General features: G+C 39.7%; 1 long non-coding RNA gene across 5 annotated transcripts in view; it reads left to right on the plus strand.

Moving 5' to 3' along the window:
- Positions 1–20008, plus strand: part of LOC128421912 (uncharacterized) — a 105314-nt gene that overhangs the window by 24554 nt on the left and 60752 nt on the right. For all 5 annotated transcript variants that reach the window (XR_008332397.1, XR_008332393.1, XR_008332394.1 and 2 more), the window contains 2 exons: positions 10427–10562; positions 13215–13339. This is a non-coding gene — a long non-coding RNA (uncharacterized LOC128421912). The remainder of the gene's footprint in view (positions 1–10426; positions 10563–13214; positions 13340–20008) is intronic.

A 20008-nucleotide genomic window follows, 5' to 3' on the forward strand; every position in this document is an offset into this window, starting at 1 on the left:
TATTTTAAATTTTAAATTTATGGGGGGCTCACCTGCCTTTCACCTATTGTGCCCCTTACCTATATCAGTTCATTAATATCCCACCTTTCTCCCAGAGCAGGACCCAAGGTGGCTCATGAATTAAAAAGATACAACTAAAAAAACACCAGTTATAAATATTTAAACAGTTACCATATTAAAAGCATCACTGAATCAAAACAACTTAAAACCATTTAAGCGGAGAAGAAAATATACAAAATCTACTGTTAAAAGTCCCCACCGCTACAGCTAGTTAGTGGCCAAAGGCCTATCTAAACAAAAGAGTCTTTGCCTGCTGCTGGAGGGAAAACAGAGAGGGGACCAGTCTAGCCTCCCATGGAAGCATGTTCCACAATCTGGGCACATCTTCCAAGAAGTCCCTCTACTGTGGCCCAACGCACATGGCAGGACCAAGAGAAAAGCCTGCTTGAAATATAACAAAAAGTGGCTCATATCGTAAAATACAACCCCTCAGATAGCCTGGACCCAAGCTGTATATGGCTTTAGAGGTCATAACCATCACTTTGAATTCTGCCCAGAAATGGACCTATGGCCTGTGGAGCTGTTGCAACAAGGAGTTTCTGTTATCTCTGTAGCTGGCTCCAGTCTAGTTACTAAAGGTTAATTAATTAAAGGACACATATAACCATTGCACTTGTTATTGTAACAGAACTCATTACCACTGAACCTTATTCATGGAGGATAAAGCTACTAACTATGATGGCTTTTCTCTCATTCACAGTTGGAGGCAGTAACATTTCTGAGGACCAGTTGTTGGAAACAGCAAGAGGGCAGAGTGGACTTGTGCTCAAGCTTTTTTTATTTTATTTAAGCTCATTATGTTAGGGACTTAAGTTTCAATTTGGTCTGGGACATTTTCAGTTGCTTTGATAGGTTGCATCTACACACATCATATGAGCAGCGCATCGAGTAGATAGATGAGGAATTTGATACAATCTGCATTTAAAGGCAAACCTACCTAATTTGCTCTTTCTGAAATAATGCACACATCAAAATGCAGTCGTCCTTCAGAAGTTTCCCTTCTCTTAATTTTTCTGTGCATTTCTTCAGCTAAGTCATATTTACAAAATTTTCGCAGAGTATTTGTACAATATAATAAAATACACAGTAGATCTAAAATCTAGTGGATTAAAAGTGTGTGGATCTAAAAAGCTGGGGAAATGAAAAGGTGCCAAAGAAGGTACCTCTCCAGGGAGGGTGTTATATAATTGTGATTAATAATTATGATTAACTTAATTTATTACTTGCCTTTCACTCTAAGGTCCCAGAGCAAGGTACAACAATTTAAATTACATTAAAAACAGTTTTGAATAACTTAAAATCAGAAAATAAGGTGAGTCCTAAAAAATACAGAGCTCGCCACAACCCAAAACTTAGACCAAGATTTCTTTTTCTTTTTTTAAATAGAATGCAGTTTTGCCCAGGGTTGTCTTTTATTCCCCTCCAAGGCCTACAATTTTGGTGTCCCAGCAGATGCAGGGAAATTCATTGTTTTGAATTTACATGTGGAAATCTCAGAACCTGTATTTTGCTTATTAATAATGTACAGAGTAATGAATTTATGTGACATTTTCAGTTAAGTGCTATGCAAGTAATTCTTTCCCCCAGATAATACCAAGTAGGCATGCAAGTTGGAAACAGCATGCCTTGATTTTTGTATTATTGAATATTATTGGCTAGTAAAAATGTTTCTGTTGCACAGCTAATACTGTGAACAGCTTTACCCAGTTTAAGATGACTGCTTGGGCTCCATGACCTTAAAATGTTTAGGATGGCTGCTGGTAAGCCAAAACTGTATTCTGCCACACTATCTACACTGTGTATATTTGTTTGATATGATTTTAATATATATGAGTCCAGAAGCACATATAGGACATAAGCTTGTCAAGATATATTATCTGTCTGCGGAAGAAATGAATGCATGCTCAAAATGGGTAAAATTACTCAAACACAGAAGGACTTTTTATTCTACAGTTTTCCCAGGAGGATTTGAAACCAATTTTGGGTGTCTGTTACAGCTGACCTTTGAAAGAATAAATTGGGTTTTCAAGATTTCTCAGATGTGTAGCCAAAAGGGAGCTGTCTAGTTACATGCATTTTTAAACATCTGCTAGCAGAATCTAAGATCAAAATGCAAAATCTTTGGCTCCGTGATAGTCCCTTGAGGACCTGGGGAATCTCTGAACTTATAAACCAGAAGCACTTTTAGACATGCAGTGTTTTCTGCACAGAAAACTGTTCTTAAAAAAAAAGTGCGATTGAACAAATAGCATTGTGGTAAAATCAAGAAGCAAATATGTGGAAACTCATCTGTGTGTTTTGTTTCCTCAGAAACACTATTGGAATTTGAACCATGCATGACAAAGTAATTCATTCAGTTTCCATTTCCCACCCTTCCTCCAATAATGAACCAGAGGAGATGAAGGTTTCCTAATTTTATCTTAGCACCAACATCACAAGTAGGTGAGGTTGAAAAATTGAGACTATCACAAAGCAAGCCAATGAACTTAATGGTTGAGCAAGGATTTGAACTTGAGTCACCTTGGTGTAAGTTAATCTCTTACACACTGCATTGCATATGATGAATATATAGTATCACAATTATATCAAAAATGTTGAGGGAATTATGATGTATTTGCCATATACTTTGGGATCCATTCAGTGTCTAACATTTGCTTGTCACAGGACTTAATAGAGGCTTCTCAAATCTATTTGTCACCCAGCCAAACACACCTAGCATACCCATTTCCAGTAATTTACAATGTGCCACCAAAAATCGTCCAGAAAATTTGGATATGACAGTACACAACTGAAACCACCACAATAGGAAAATTCTATTCATATGCTTTCTGTTTGGCAAGATAGTACCATGACACATGCTGCCTTTTATTCCGTTCAGACAACACAATTACTGTGGCTGGCGCGCGCGCGCGCACACACACACAGAGAGATGATACAGTCAGCACAACTATTTTAGGGCCAATAAACACAAAACTAACAGCACACAGAATCTGCTGATTAAAGATTATGATAGATTGCTTTTGTATTTGCACGTTGAGGTCCCCAAGCCACCCCAAATAAAAAGACGATTCACACTTAATTTTTGTTTAAGGTGTTTGGCATAATTTTGGCCACAGCTTTATTAAAATACAAAAAATGTGAGTGGTTGCTGCGGCATTGGTAGCCCCTTGTCAGGGGTTTGGACAAAAGCATGGTGAGCCCTTGTATTCCTTTAATGGAATACTCTTGCAGCAGCAGCACAGCCAATCCATGCCGCTCCACCAACCAATTCATAAAACCAATGCCTAACCTTACAAGTTGTGACGATTTGCTACGCAGTAGGCAAAAACCAAATGGCACCAGCCAATCAGCCAAATGGACAAAATTCCTACTGGGCCCCTGCCCCAAAAGCAGACGACCCCATGACAGGCATAGCAAGGTCAACGCAAACAACCCTAAATGAAGGGAGGGTGGGCGGGCAATCTGATGAGCGCAGCGAAAAGAGGAAGCTCAATGCTGCGCGCAAGGGTTTTAACATTTCAAGCTGTCAGTCACGAAATGGCAACATCAAAATCTCCCCCACGACAAGGAGAGTCCAATTACAGCAGTGGCCAACTCAATTTTACCCGCCCAGCAACAGTGGGGTGTCTCGCTAGCCCCCACCGCAACACGTGCTCTCCATGAAGGAGAACACGTTTTGTCTAAATGCTTTCTTTTTCCTGGAATAAGTCCTTTCTCAAGAGTCACTTGTTTTGAAATTCCCAAATCACTTTTGCCCTGCCTAGTCAGTCATCTGATCCTTCCCTAGCCAATCCCCCCATCTTATATGACTCCCTAACCTCTTCCCAGTCTTCCTTGCTGTGTCTGATAGTCCTCTGAGTAAGTAACAATGCCACTTAGCATTTGAAACATACTGCTCGTGCGGTAAGAGTAAGAGCCTCCCAGTATAAATCTTGGGGCTTTATGACCTTGAGAACATGTAAGCTCTTTCTAAAATGCAGTGAATAATATAACATTACCTTATTATAACAACCTTTGGAGGATTAATTATCTGTAAAGATGTAACACTGTATATTGTATATTCATTTTAAGTGAATCTAATATTCTACCCATCTGCTCTGTTTAAAGTATATTGTCCAAGGTATTCTGTGAATTAATTTGTGTTGAAAACGGGGTTTTGATTTCTACATTATTGTTTACTTCTCAGTAGCTGGTTGAATGAAATAGCTTTGTCATATCAGTTTTATACTACAGTGGTACCTCGGGTTACAGACGCTTCAGGTTACAGACGCTTCAGGTTACAGACTCCGCTAACCCAGAAATAGTACCTCGGGTTAAGAACTTTGCTTCAGGATGAGAACAGAAATCGCACAGCAGCGACGCAGCGGCAGCGGGAGGCCCTATTAGCTAAAGTGGTACCTCAGGTTAAGAACAGTTTCAGGTTAAGAACGGACCTCCAGAATGAATTAAGTTCTTAACATGAGGTACCACTGTATTTCTTATTAATTTACCCAACAATTTATATGCCACTTATATTTAAGAGAAAAAATATCTTAAAATGTACACAGAAAGAAAGAGACATTGCACGTTCTTTTGTATTTCATGAAAATCTTTAATAAAAAATATTATTCAAATTTACAACTTACCTTAAAACATTACAAATAAAAATCAAATAGAGAAAAACTAGAAAAAACATCACAACTAACAACTAAACCGTGAATCCCAACAGTAAAACAACTAGAATAGAATGAAAATTCCACGTTTTAGAACATATAGAACTAAATAAAATCTTCCGTAAAAATCAGATTAAGTATTACAAATGAAAATTAACTACAAAATATGAATTCCACATGTTAAAAATAAAATAATTGACAACTAAGCAAAATGAAGTAGTAATAGCCGCCCAGAGTGGTTGGGGAAACCCAGCCAGATGGGCAGGCTACTACTACTACTACTACTACTACTAATAATAATAATAATAATATTCATTTTGAAAACAGTCGAAGAAGGAACATCCTATCCCTTTCTGCTTCCAAGATTTATAAAATGATCCCCAAATAAATTTCATTGTATAGAAGGTGTACAAAATGGTTGGAAGATTTTCATTACCATCACATTTTACTGGCATATTCTTCCCACAACTTCCCACCTCTTGGGTCGAACTTTAAAAAATCAACATTATGGGAAACTTTCATCTATTACCAAAGTGTAAAACAACTCAAAAATTTCTTACAAGGTTACCCCCTCTCCCTGTTCCACAGTAACCTGTAGCTTCATTTATCCGCAGAAGCGAAGCCTAGAATAATCAGCTTCCCACTAAACAGATGATCCTCAATCAGTGTCAATAGGATGCTGGGAGTGATCACATCCTTTTGCCATGATTAAAATAGGCTTTGGCCAAACAATTGAGGGAACACCTGTCTGGCTGCAGACAGGATCAGGAGGCCCTCCTGTCATTAGACCCTCCAAGCTTGCTAACCAATGGGAGGTAGCTTAGCTACTCATTGAAGCTAGGTGGCCTATGCCTCTTCTTGGAATCGAAGAGTGTCAAGTGCATAATAGTTGTAAGAGTGGCTGCAGGTGGCATTGTGCTCATCTCCCAGCCAAACACAGTAGGCTAGAGTTTGCCTTCCCCATCTGCAGCCATGCATTTCATGAAATGCTCTACATGCCTAATGATTGTCTTTGTATGCTGTTTTGGACTTTTGAAATTGAGTTCCCAATCAGAAGCAACATTGCCAAAGCCTGGCCTTGAAAGATGCTTTTGCACCTTTTATAGCTGCTGGGAGACGGGGAATATGAACATGCAAATTTGTTTGCCATTTTCAAGACTATTTTCAGTGCTGGATTACCAAATAGGCAGAGTAGGCACCGACCTATGGGCCCCATGCTTTTTAGGGGCCCCGCAACAACAGATCAAAATAATATTGACTTGATCTTGAAAGAAAATTACAATCAAGCTTTCTTAGTTGAATGTTATCCCACTCAAGCATGCATACGAGCCTCAATATTTCAACTGCCTCAGGGCTTCCACAGGGTTTAATCCAGCACTGACTGTTGTGATAGAAGGAGCTATGTAAATCCTCCTTCTGCAGGCATATAGCTAGTCAAGACAAAGGGGGATTTCTTTGGCTTGGGGGATTGTAACTGTAGTGGAAAGTTGAAATGCATAGCTTTAATATGTCTGTTTCCTCCCCAGCTTTGCAGCTCTTAAAGAGATGGGGATTTGCAAGTTTTTGAGATCCTTCAGGATAACAACTTATCACTTATTTATCCAAATTATTTGTATATCACTTTTAAAACAGAAGTCACCAAGGTGGTGAACATCATAATAACTTAAAGACACCATGGAAACACCAGTACAGTATAACAATTAACATCTGTCACATTGAATGTAAGCCTGACTAAAAGATGAGCCTAGTCTAAGATGACTAATATTGGAAGAACCAGAATGCTTACTGGCTTTTAAAATCAGCTGTTATTATAAAATAAAGCCACATCTCCATTGTGGATATAAGCCTGTTTTCAGGCTTATAAATGTAGTCCTCCAGGTTATTAAAGAAAAGTATAGGAACTAGTGTTATGTGAAGGTGCTGGGAATGTTCTACAGATCATTCTTGCTCTTGAAGCTCCACTGTGCTCAGTGGGCCTTATTCCTATATATGCCTCTTACTGTCCTTAAAGAGCTAAGCATTTTAGATTTAAACTGGGAAACGCTATGATTTATACCACTTCTGAGTTTGCAGTGTAGAGAATCCAACAAATTACTGCTCAACCTACGCTAGTTTATTTGGGTAATTTGTGTACTGTAATGTTTTCAAAAATCACATAAATGCTCCTGATTCAACAAGCAAATGTCCACCCACCTAGCACCTAATCATTGTCTGGTTCTTTCTGTCTGGTCAGTATGTTTGCTAAGAAGATTGGCTCCACATCAAGGTGTTTATAAAGCACTTATGTGATATCTAAAAATATTGCTGTGATTTTTCAGCTCTGCTTACAGAACCATTTACACTTCCCTTGTGGTATAGTTAACAAACAACAGCTTCAGATAGGCTCTGTTTATACATTTCAGAAGGAGTCCTAAGCAGAATCCAGATCCTGAATGCTTTATTTTTTGTTACTTTCCTATACCACCCATCCCCTGGGTGGTTTATATATTTGCTAATACAAAATAGAAATTAAAAACTTTCAATGAAGGAGAGTCCACAACCACCTGAAGGAGACCATTCCAAATCATTGAGTTGGAAGTGATTCCGTGGGTTATCTAGACCAACCTTCTGCAATTCAGGAATCTCAACTATCAGTCTCAACTAATGATGGAATGCTCTGTCACATACCCCTCAACTGTCCCAGGAAAACTGGAACAACCCATTTTTTCCATACAAGAGTGCGGTGGCCATTTTGGGTGCTGTGCTGTGATCTTGTGCCATTGCATGATCTCCTATGGGTCACATGACTCCCCCTGGAGCGAGGCCCGGAAGATGCAAGGAAATTCTCTTTGTGTGTCTAGTCTTGCCCTCATGCTATCTTTCATGTTCTGTCCTTGAGCCCAACAGGAGAGCTTCATGGGTGCCCTCCCAAACCCCCACTATGTTTTGCACCATTCAGGTTCTACTTTGTCTCTATGAACTGCATGACTTGTGCCGTCCCTTTCTCACACTATGTTGACAAGCAGGACCAGACTGGGGTACAAGCTCTGGATGGATGTGTCAGTGAGTGCAAGGGACAGATGAGATACATCTAATGGCTCCTTAAAATGATCATCTGGATGTACTGTTAAAACCAGTGACATCACTGAAGCTCATAATCGGATGCTGTAGAAATCAGATATGTTATTTCCCTCAAAAGTTCTTCTACAGCTCAGAATGAAAGTCTCACTTTTGTATGCACCCAAAGGGTACTTTTTAAAACTTTAAATATACTCTTAGCCCAAGTCCTGGATCCCAGTTAGGGCTTGCATAAACCTAAGGAAATCCCCACCACCACCATCTTAGAGGTTTATTAAAAGGCTTTATGGACTGGTTGACAAGCCTAGTGACACTCCAATGCTTTGTGTGGTGCTGGGGGAGGGAAATGTGCAACCCCTTAACTTGACTGGGAAGCTTTCAGACCCAGATAGCGGGTAACAAAAGCAAAGGTTTTCATTACAGGCAATGCTCGTTGTCCTTGCCACCCATGTTTTTGACCTGTGTAGCATGGCAAAAAGAGTCAAAACTTCCTCCCAGGTGCCTACTTCTTTAGGGCAAATTACAGCAGTAATTACCAAGTTCCGAATCACAATGAGCGGAATTAAATCCTCTTGAAAACCATTCCACAAAATTTAGTAATCCACCTTATGTTAGTGTTTGATAGCCATTTACAAGGTGGTCACTTGACCCTTTATGTGTCCACACAACTGCTTCGATTTGTGGAACTGATGCTGTTGCAGTTGCTTTGTAGTATTTATTCCACAGTTGTAAGAAATTAAACCTACATGCTGAAACTCCCTGCCTATTGTCATCAGTCAGACACCTTCACTGTACTCTTTTTGGCACCTACTTAAAATATGTTTGTTTAGGCATTCAAGACATGTTGGTTTTAATTCTCGTATAATGTTTTCACTGTTTTTATTGACAATGTTAATGTTTCTTGTAAACTGCTTACAGTTTTTACTATAATCAAGTAGTATAGAAATATTGTTAAATACGTACCCAAGTCCTACCCAACACCCTGGTTGACTGGGGGTAATTCTTATTTTGCTGCAGTGGCCTGGTTTCTAAATCAATGATACTTACATTGATTAGAAAGTCACTTTAAAAAGGCTTTCTCCCACTTTCTGTAGTGTGTCTATGACATTTAATTGTGATATATTGGCAACTAGAATTCCAATCCTATAAGCAAATACTTGGTAGCAAGCACTATTGAATGAAATGAGAGTTGCATCTGGGTAACTGTGTACAGGGTCATACTGTTAGCCACAGATACAGATGCAAATTCTTTTCTATCATTCTATAATGTGACATGTTTGATTAAGTCAAAAGGCTTTTTGCAGCTTTTATTAGCAGAAGCATTCAAGACCTGAACTGACAATGACATGGAGAATGGCTTAATTTAGAATAAGCTTGAAAGAAAACAAATACACAGTGTGATGAAAATTAATCAAGGGAATAGCAAGTCAACACTTTAATATGAACATAATTATGTTTGGCAGAATGGGTGTTCTTCTGGATTTAGCTTTCATACCTTAACTCATGCTTTGCCACAGGTTAACTGTTCTGTTCAAACAAAGTGCATTTCATGTGTTCTCTGTCAAATGAGTACTGCACCTGCTCAGACAGTCTGGCCTTATTTTGAATTGGGTCCTGCTTTCATTGAGCTGGGCCTGACATGACATGGGGTTCACACTATGCTCCCACTACTATCCAGGATCTCTATCAGCCCTCTAGACTTCCTCATGCAAAAGAAGAAGGAAACTATAGCCTGAGGAGGAGGTAACGGGTGGCAGGGGACACCCCTCATACACATCAGAGAGGACTTGCAAGTAGGGATGGGGAAATCTGTTAATTTTAGTTTCTCTTGGGCTCTCATTTTTCCAATCTTAAATTCACTTATACACATTTCCACATCAATTTGCAATTTTTATTTTTTTGTATGCAGTACAATTTTGAATGCATTTCCCCCCAATATACACATTTTTTTGCAAAGCAATTCCCTGTAACATAATACATTTTTATGCACAGTTTACCCAATCATGTGTGTTTTTGTACACGTTGCTTGACTGGAGAATGCATTGCAAAATCTGGAGAAGGGCAATTTCCAAAAGAGGGCTGTGTGTCAGCTGATGTATTGTTTCGGAAAGTGTGAATTTTGTTTGCCTTAAAACGTGAACAGAATTTCTCTCTCATTACTTGTAAAGCTTGGTTGAAAATGATGTGACTCATTTCTTGCCAGGGATCTTGGGACTCATAGTTTTTTCCAGTTAATGAGAAGCTGTGTTGAGCCCCTTCTCTATAGTAGTGAGTCCTGTCTGTCACCTGTTGCCTTCTGTTTTTTTTTTTCTGCAAAGAGGTTCTGCTTTGTTGTTGGCTTAGGAAAGGTGCATGGCTGGGGGACTTGTAGGGAACTGCACTTCCTCCATTTGAGCTTTCCAAACATTCCTATTGACTACTCAGAAAGCCCCCTTTCCCCCCAAGTATTCAACAGGAATGTTGAAAAATCAAAATGGTCTCTGGAGTAAGCTGTGGCAGGGGTGGCCTCACATGTCACTAGTTCCTTTTCAAACTAAAATGTCATATTTGTAGTGGAAAATAGTCTTTGTCCTTTCACCCCCCCCTCAAGATTTGCAAAGAAAGAAAGTTATCCAAAATAATCTCTCTCACACACACCTTGTCTTTTCGCTCTGCAGAAACTACAGGTTTATTGAATGGCTCATCGATCCTTCTGAGTTGAATCCACTTAGAGCAAAATGGCTGCAGGAAATCTGCTCGTATATTCCAGTCAGCCCCACAGAACGGGGCTGCTTTCTTCAGGATTGAACACAGGTGTGTCAGAAAACATTGGAAACATAACTCATTATTGATTTTTCATTAATGTTTGACAAGTGAAGTTGGAGGCAGAAATACAATGACCGTTACCCTTGATACAAAAGATTATATGAAATAAATGTCACTGTGAAAATCTCTTTAGTATACCAACCCACAAGCCCAGCCCTTCACATGTTTACTAAGGTGTAAGTCCCATTGAATAGGGACGCGGGTGGTGCTGTGGGTTAAACCACAGAGCCTAGGACTTGCCGATCAGAAGGTCGGCAGTTTGAATCCCTGTGATGGGGTGAGCTCCCGTTGCTCAGTCCCTGCTCCTGCCAACCTAGCGGTTCGAAAGCACATCAAAGTGCAAGTAGATAAATAGGTACTGCTCCAGCGGGAAGGTAAACGGGGTTTCCATGCGCTGCTCTGGTTCGCCAAAAGCAGCTTAGTCATGCTGGCCACATGACCTGGAAGCCGTATGCCGGCTCCCTCGGCCAATAAAGCGAGATGAGCGCCGCAACACCAGAGTCGGTCATGACTGGACCTAATGGTCAGGGGTCCCTTTACCTTTACGTCCCATTGAAAAGAACATGTGTAAGACTTCTGCCAGCAATCTGTGGCCCTCCAGTTTATTGTTTTCTAAACATTTCTTTAATAACTGGGTGAATGTTCCAATTCTCCAGCTGTAATTAGTTGGATAGATTCTATAGCCTTTTTTTGTTTAGAAGCAACAGGGCTTGGTATTTTGCATCTTCACCTAAAAGATCTCAGGTCACAGAGCAGGGAAATGTTTCTGCATGGAAAAAATGTGTGAAAGTTGGTAGAAGGAAAACTGGCATGCAATGGTGAGTTGGGTTTCCTCAGCTTGCTGGACTAGGTTCTATAAAGTCTTCTAGTATTCACTGAGTTTCCATGTTTAGATTTCCAAAACATTTTAGTGAAATGTGCCATACACATAGACCCACATAGAAATGGGCTTATTAACACTTTGTCTCTGTCTCCTCTACTGCATTATGAGATATAAAATACCAAAACTAATTTAAGGAATGTTGGAATTTGTAACGTTTTGAAGAGATGTTTGATAAACACTGAACATCATAAGCCTTGTTTCAGCTGTTTGCCGTTTGTTTTTTATTTGCTAAATAGCTGCCTCTTCCATTTGGTTTTATTAGCATTATTTGATTCTGACCCAGTCATTCTGATGCTTTTACTGGAAAATTTACTCTTTGTCAGTGATGTGAAAGATGAAAACCATTAGTACATATAAGCACTGAAACCCAAACCAGTACTTGGTATTTTGCAGGACCAGGAATGAAATTCCATTAACTTTGCACTGAACTATCAATTATCCAAGATGTTTAATTTGTGCAGCATGTCTAGCAGACTGCAAGCATTATTATATTTGTAGCTTGTATTGTGTGTTTCCAACTGCATTTTTGAAAGATGATCAGGGCTCCTCCAACTGACCTATTTATACAGCTTTCACCCTGATTTGCTTGCACAAAGTCTGTGTGATGTTCAGACTATGCCCAGTCTTTATTGAGCATTTTGTCTGATTTGTTACCGTATATGACAATGAGCTTTCATCCTGATTTGCTTGTGAGGAATAGATACATATTCCCCTTAACCATTCATTCTTCCCACACTTTTTAGTGTATTTGCCCCAAAACTTCTCTAATACAAAGATCCCTTGGTTTGTTTTTAAAGTGCAGCTTTTGTGCTAGGCTGACAAAGCACTTTAATCTACTTTTATTGTGCAAACCTAACGTTCTGGTGTGTACTTGAATCTCTCCTGCAAAATAGTGATGGCCTGGAGTATTGTTGAGATTGGCCAGAATGGTTGCATTAGAATTTTGAGGAAATAAATTTTCCTTCCATAAATAATCCCATAAAGTCGCACCTCTGCTTACGTATCCCTCCAGTTACGTAAACTTTGGGATACGTAAGTGGCATGCGGTCTGCTTACTCTTCACTTAAAAATGAGGCACAAATTGGAAATGCAACTAGGTAAAATAGGACAAGGAAACGCCCTGTATTTATATTGCTTTTGCCAATGTGCAAACCTCACCCATCTTGTGGTCCTCTGTTCTCCCCATTTACCCATTTGTTTTTTAGTTGGGTGGGTTAGGGCTCCAGGACATGCTGAAGAATGAGACTGTGTGGGATGTGGGAAACTCCACATGACTCTCAACAAAATTCTATGCAGATTTATTCTGTGAAATGTTAATTCCTAAATGGTACCTAGTCATAGTGGATTCCAAACAGGAAAAAGTGACACCATAAAGCCTAAAAGCACATTTCTTGGGGTGTGAGTTTTTGTATGCTGTATTGTGCATCTGATTAAGTAGACTGAACAACACCAAATTTATACCACAGTAGGTATGCTAAGCTTTAAGGTATGCAGGACCTCCACATCTCTTGGTCTGTTGGTCTCCCAATAGATTTTAGTACTACAGCCTTTCTCCCCCCCCCCTCCATCTCTCTCTCTCTCTCTCTCTCTCTCTCTCTCTCTCTCTCTCTCTCTCTCTCTCATACACACACACACACAGTCCTATTGATAACAAAATGCACTCTAATTTGCTAGGAAAAATATATTTTCTGGCTAGGCTGTCCTATATTCTATATTTTCCTCCCTAGCAATTTTCCTTGTTTTGTTATTTTCTTTAGCTTTCCAGCAGTGTTGTGAATGGAAGAATATTCATCATGCATGTGTAAATTGTAGGAGACGTCTTAAAGAATTTTATAGATCTCCTATCATGTGTGCGCACAATGTCACTCAACTTTACTGCCAGGTAAGGAATTTGTTTTGATTAAGTTACAAAACACTGAAAAGATATAATTTTGAGGTATAAGTGGGTGCATCCCTATGTTTCCCCCTGAAAAAATTATGAAGAATCGGAAAGGCGTGCACTCTTAAGGATAAATTGCTCTCAAGAGATGAATGTGCTGGTTTTTTAAATGCAATTATGTCAGTAAAAGGTTTATTCAGCAGCATTTTCTAAGTTTTTTTGCAGTGATTTAGGGAGTGCCATTTGAGCTGCAGTTACTAATAATTCGGCTGATTTTAATGATCACTCTGTATAAGGTGACCGGGGGTGGGGCTACATGAGACCAATTCTCTGCAAAAATAAATAGTAGTACAGGTCATGTGCTGGGTGTCTATGCAGATCAGATTCAGAATTATGCGCATAGGTCTCTATGGAAATGGGATTTTGAAGGTATGGAAGTCCAGGGTTGGCTTGTGGTATGACCTTGAACATCTTACCATGTGCTCATTTAATCTGAACAAGGTTAATTACAAGTGGTACTGAGTGTTTTTAGTAGCAAAAAGAAGAAGAAAAAAGCAGTGCCAGAACTCATGTTTTGATAAAAGTGCTGTGAGTGTCATCACAAAATGGCTGCCAGAGGCAGCAAAGAAAAAGGGGATGGTACTCTGTACAGGGAGGGACGCGGGTGGCGCTGTGGGTAAAACCTCAGTGTCTAGGACTTGCTGATCGTAAGGTCGGTGGTTCAAATCCCCACGGCGGGGTGAGCTCCCGTCGTTCGTTCCCAGCTCCTGCCCACCTAGCAGTTCGAAAGCACCCCTAAGTGCAAGTAGATAAATAGGTACCGCTTTATAGCGGGAAGGTAAACGGCGTTTCCGTGTGCGGCACTGGTGCTGGCTCGTCAGTTGCAGCTTCGTCACGCTGGCCACGTGACCCGGAAGTGTCTTCAGACGGCACCGGCTCCCGGCCTCTTGAACGAGATGAGCGTGCAACCCTAGAGTCGGACACGACTGGCCCGTATGGGCAGGGGTACCTTTACCTTTACCTTTACTCTGTACAGGTAAGTACTGCCACAGAAAAAACCACTGGTGGTACTCAGTACTAGGACCCCTAAGCTGAGGTATACACTTCGTTTTGAGGGTAGCTGCAGAGATTATTAGCATCTCATGTTGTAAATCAACATGAATCATTATTTCTTACCACCTCTCTGCTGCTTTTTGTAGTGTCCCCTTGGGATGATAGCTATCTATGATGAGTGATTTGACAGTATTTGACATTAAAATTGCTAAATGTAATTTCAGTCACTGATCTGGTTCACACTTAGACCTGGAAGGTTTGTTTGTGGTGAGTAAGGAGAAAGCTTAATCATGAGTCTAGGTTGGGACAACACACCAAACCAAACTTTCATGTTGTCTCAGTAAGCTATAATGTATATTTCAGTGCTGAGACTCCAATTTTACAGACCTACACCTTGCTTTGTGCCAATATTACCAGAAAATGCCATTTTAAAGATGTGTTAGTATTTCTTACTGCTGCCGTTCAACAGCTCTGAGTTTGCCGTGACATGTCTCCCTTTTTTATTTTCTTTTTTGACACAATTGCAATCTGAATTAGTGGAGGATTGTACAAGTTTCCCGTCCTATGCCACATACATATATGTGCCAAATATGTCATTCCCATGGTTCCTGATAACCTGCTAAAATTCAGCTTTCTGTCAGAAGGCACCTGAGGCTTCTGTCCTATGTTGAGTCAGTGAAAATACTAAAAATAATGAAAGATATTGAAACAATTTCTTGTTTGACATGTGTTTTGCCACGTGGATGAAAATCAGCTTGTAACGGGCACATGAGAGTCTCATCACAGTACTGTTTTATGGTTGGGCAGACTTTTGTGTAAAAAGATCTTCTATAAATGTATTCCACTCAGTCTGGAATGGAGGAAGAAGAATGAGCATTGGCTGAAGGATCGGCCCCAGTACCTGTCCCTGGCCACACCCCTGCCCGTAGCCCATTGGCCTGCCAGGCAGGGGCGGGCCAATTACACCCTGTTACTAGGTGGGTGGCACCCGGCCAGGTAAGTCCTGCACGGGGTTGCAAACTCTGTCCACCCATTGGGAGGAGGTGAGCGGGAATTATAAATGTATTCCACTCAATCTGGATCCCAGTGAGTTTCCAGGCTTTCATGATTATTCCAGGGAGAGTATTCTAGAATGTAACATTCTTAACATCTCCTCAAACAAACCTTTTGAAACCCTTACAATTTTTCTCTTGGAGTTATCCCAATTGTCACCAGACAGAAGATTAACAGGCTGCTTCCCCCCTAATTTTCACTTTTTGAAAAGAACGTGAATATATATATGAAGGATTATTTGTTTGCTTTTGCTCTCCTTATCTCTGCATTTAAACACAGAAAAGGTATGTGTGCAGAAAGGATGTCTTGCTGAGTCCTGCAGCTGTGTAAAATCCAGTAGCAAAATCATCATCAAACCTTTTATTGGCATCACATACAAACATCCATAGCACATCATGGAATGGAAACAAGATGGCGACTGAGACAGCAGCCTGCCTTCAATTAAGCTTTCAAGTAGTTTTTAGCCACTTCCTAATTCTAATTTTATATTTTTAACATTTTACTGGCTGCCTCATCACCTCTCCTTGTTTTTAGTTTATCGTTTTATTGTTTTACTGCTCAACCTGACATAACATAACAACAGTAGCAAAATGCAACTCCTCAACTCTTTTGATTTTTTTTAAAAAAAGGTTTTCTAGGTCCACCCCTACTCTTTCTTTGTGCTTGGGGGCAGATTTGTGTTTAATCACTTGGATCTGCTGCCATCACTTTGACCCTAATTTCAATTAGACTCCAGTTCTATTTTCCGTATTGCGGACTTTGCAAGCTTAGCTGATGGGTTGGCTTCTGCCATGATATAACCACTTTGCTACACTGATTGGAATATTGATTGCACTGTAGCTGTCAATATTTCTGCAGAGAGAGCAAAGCCGTAGCACCTTTATTGAGACCAACCTCCCAGCCCTACAAACAAGATCTTTCTATGTTGATGTGCATTTAATGTGAAGCGCAGTACAGTCCCCCGCCCTGGCTTTCTTGAGATAGTCTGTTCCTCTTGAGATCCTGTCTTTTTATTCAAGAGAAGCACAGCAGGCACACGGGACAATTTATATTCTGACTACTTCTCTCTGTGTTGTCTTCCCTCTAGCCGAGCAGAGTAATAATGGCAGTAAAGTTGCTACTGTTTAGTGACAGAAGCCCTTCAAAATGTTGCAGGGTAGCCTTTTCAGTGGTGGTGTTCTGGTTGTGGAATTCCTTCCAGAGGCAAATTTGCACCATTGCGAACAGTTTCTTCTTCCTGTACTTGGCCCCTTCTCCACCCTTTTCATCCAAGGCGAACAATGGACCGTACACAAATAAAATTTGGCTCTGCACCTATGTCCATTGAGCTAGGAGTAAGCTCTGTCAAATGAAGTGAGACTTCCATCTGACTAAACATGCATTGAATTGTCACACACACTGAAGTCCCATTGAAACCAATGAGATATCCATTAGCTGCAACTAACAACTTTCCAATTTTGGTGTGACTTAAGCACAACCTTCCCTGTGCTTGGGCCTTTGATTTTAATCTCTCAAAAGCTGTGCAATTATAGGAAAGGAACTTTATTATATTTTATATGTTTAAATATATCGTGCACCACTTGATTACAATAGTCTCTAAGCAGTGAAGAAAAGATACAATACAGAAAAGGAAGAAACTATAAAATCATATTTTGATTAAAATGCCTGCTGAGATTTTAAAAAGTATTCAGTAGGCTGATTATAACATCAGTATATATTCTATAGCAGCATTCATCAGATGGAGCTGTAGTCTAAAACATCTGAAGGCATCAGGACGGTGATGTTTTCTTTAAACGCTAGCATAAGCAACACATTTTGATATTTCCAAAGCCGCAAAAGATAGACATGAACATATGCAGCTATAGGCTTATTTGCATCTGGGGCTGATGGCTAGGAATTGGGGAGAAATTTAATTCAGTTTGCATTTAAAAGTGAACCTAACCTACTTCTTACTTTCCAAAATAATATGTGAACATAGATCACAGCCTTTCTTCGAAATTTGCACTTCTCTGAATTTTGTGGCATAGTTCTCCAGCCATGTATGAGAATAATGTACCAAAATGCATTACATTGGCAAAATTGCTCTAAAAATGTGTGTGCTGGGCAAAATTGCATGCAGAAATTTGTATTTTAGGAGACATGCACTAAAATGTTCGTGCATTTTCATGAGAACTTTAAAAAATAAATAAATCACAAGCTGATATGAAAATCTTAAGGGTGGAAAAATGAGGAAGTGAGAGAAACCAAAACCTACACATTCACCCATCCCCAACGATGGCTAAGGAGTTAAGCCAAAGCCTTCACAGGAAAGGTGGCTTTTAAGAAAAGATTTCAAGTCAAAGTCAAAATGAAGTCTTCTGGGAGGACATTCCAGGGCCTAGAGGACAGCAAAGGAGAAGGGATTAAGTAGATCAAGAGAGCAGAAAACATTGAGATTATATAGAAGGGTAGATTTAGGAGAATGAGGGCTGGCAGCATGTTTGCAAAGAACAGGGAAAGGTAAATGAGATTTTGAATAAGCAATAAACATTTGTTTGATATATTTATTTTGTAGGCTTCCTGCTATATTTGTTCCTTATTATATTTCACACCTTTAAAAATATTTGACTGTTCCGCTCTCCATATTGTACCATCTCCTGTACAATTCTTTATATTTAGTCATTAAGATTCCATTTTTCATCCAGATAAGCATGGGATATGTGAAATAATAGATTTATGTGGCAATCCCTATTCTCTCCAAAATCATCCTGATTGGCATTGATATCCTAATTTTCGCATCTGTTTTGATTTAGAACTATGCTGGCACTTCTGTTATTTTTTACTGAGAGTTCTGTCAGGGTAGCCAGTCTACTAGTACTATCCTGCTTCTCTTAATTAGCATCTCGGTTGCAATGCCTGAAAGAAGATGGAACATTGTATTATTATTTCTGACCACATCACAAATTGAAGCTATGTTAGGTTTGCAAGTAGCAACACAGACAAGTGGAACTACCCAGTCAAATACAAACACTTGCAGCCCCATTCAGTTCAGTCAGACTCACACATGTGCTTAACTCTCATCCATTAAAATCTCTGTGTTGCCACATGAAGACTTGAATATGGACCATGTTACTGAAGTTCTGATATACATCTGTTATGTGTATCTTCATGATGCAAAGCTATCTTCAAAGAGCACTTGGGTATTTATTCAGGTCATTATAGGGAAAGTGGCAAATAGTGCCAAAGAAATTGGCTATAATTCAACAGTTAAGCATTTCTCTTGCAAGATAATAGTGATGGTACCCAATCTCAGAATAGGAGAGGGTGGTGTGTCAAAAACCTAGAAACTGCCTAGAAACCTTTAAGATTAAGTCTCGGCTTCTCAAAAGCTTGGGTCAAGTTCCAAAATGGCCCAGGAAAGGTGACAAGCCCAGTTTGGGTAGAGTCCACATTTAAATTTATTTATTTATTTAGGCTTCATTTGAATCAGGCCCAGATTTATTTATGCACTCATTTCAGTCCCACGGGTGCAGTACTTGGGGCAGCTTAAAATCACACTGTCATATAAAAACAGTTAAAATACAGTAAGCTGCATCAAAGTTCACCAGATAAAAACACAACTGTTATATAAAACAATAGGATACTTACCATGCGGATTTAAATGTATTTACCAGCTGGCAAAAGGCAGCCAGAGAGAGGGCCACAATCTATGCTTCAAGTGGCAATGCGTTTCTCAGCATCGCTGCAGCCACTGACAAAGCTTTATCTCATGCGGCCACAAGCTATGAATGGCATCCAACTAAGCCATGCTCACCCATTGAAATCTGTGGGCTTAAGTCTGTTGGTTTCACTGGGTCCACTCCAACTTAGTTGGATCCATCCATTCTCCAAAGTTAGATCCATTCTGAAGCAGGCTGTGAACAGCTCACACATGTTTGCAGGAGAAGTTTTGTAATGAACTGATTTACAACTTCTACCAGTACCGGAGAAACTTTGATGGAAAATTTGTTTCCAGTGTTCATTTTATGTTTTCAGTGAAAATACTATTTTCAGTGGTCACTTTTTTAATTTCTGCTTGCTAAGCTTTTGTCTGTGTATGGACAGCAGAATATTTCACCAATTATAAAACGAAGCAGGAACTTCATGGCCCAAGGAATGCTATAGGGACTGGAGTGTTTCATTAATTTATAGGCTATGTTTAAAGCCAAGCCCTTTGCTGGCAATCAAAACTTGCTATCGCCAATGGGCAGGCTCTGCCTGCTCAATAACACACTGGGGATTAAATGAAGATCCTTCTTGTGTACCCAGGAAATAATTAGGCAGAGCTGATTTATATAAGCACTGGAATCTGTCGTCTATTGATACTTTTTCTTATTTTAAAAAGTTATTGAAAATCAAAGACAACCCTTTCACACAAAAATCCACTCTTCATTTCATTCGCTCCTCACAGCTTTGTTAATTTCAGCAGTTGAATTTGGAAAAGAAAAAGGCTTCTAAGAAGTGGTTATTACTAGACAGCTAAGAGTCAAAAATGCTGGCTGATACACTGCAATTCAACCACAGATGTATCAATAGAGCCTGACCCAC

The sequence above is a fragment of the Podarcis raffonei genome, chromosome 10 (assembly GCF_027172205.1).
Source record: "Podarcis raffonei isolate rPodRaf1 chromosome 10, rPodRaf1.pri, whole genome shotgun sequence".
NCBI classification, from domain to species: domain Eukaryota; kingdom Metazoa; phylum Chordata; class Lepidosauria; order Squamata; family Lacertidae; genus Podarcis; species Podarcis raffonei.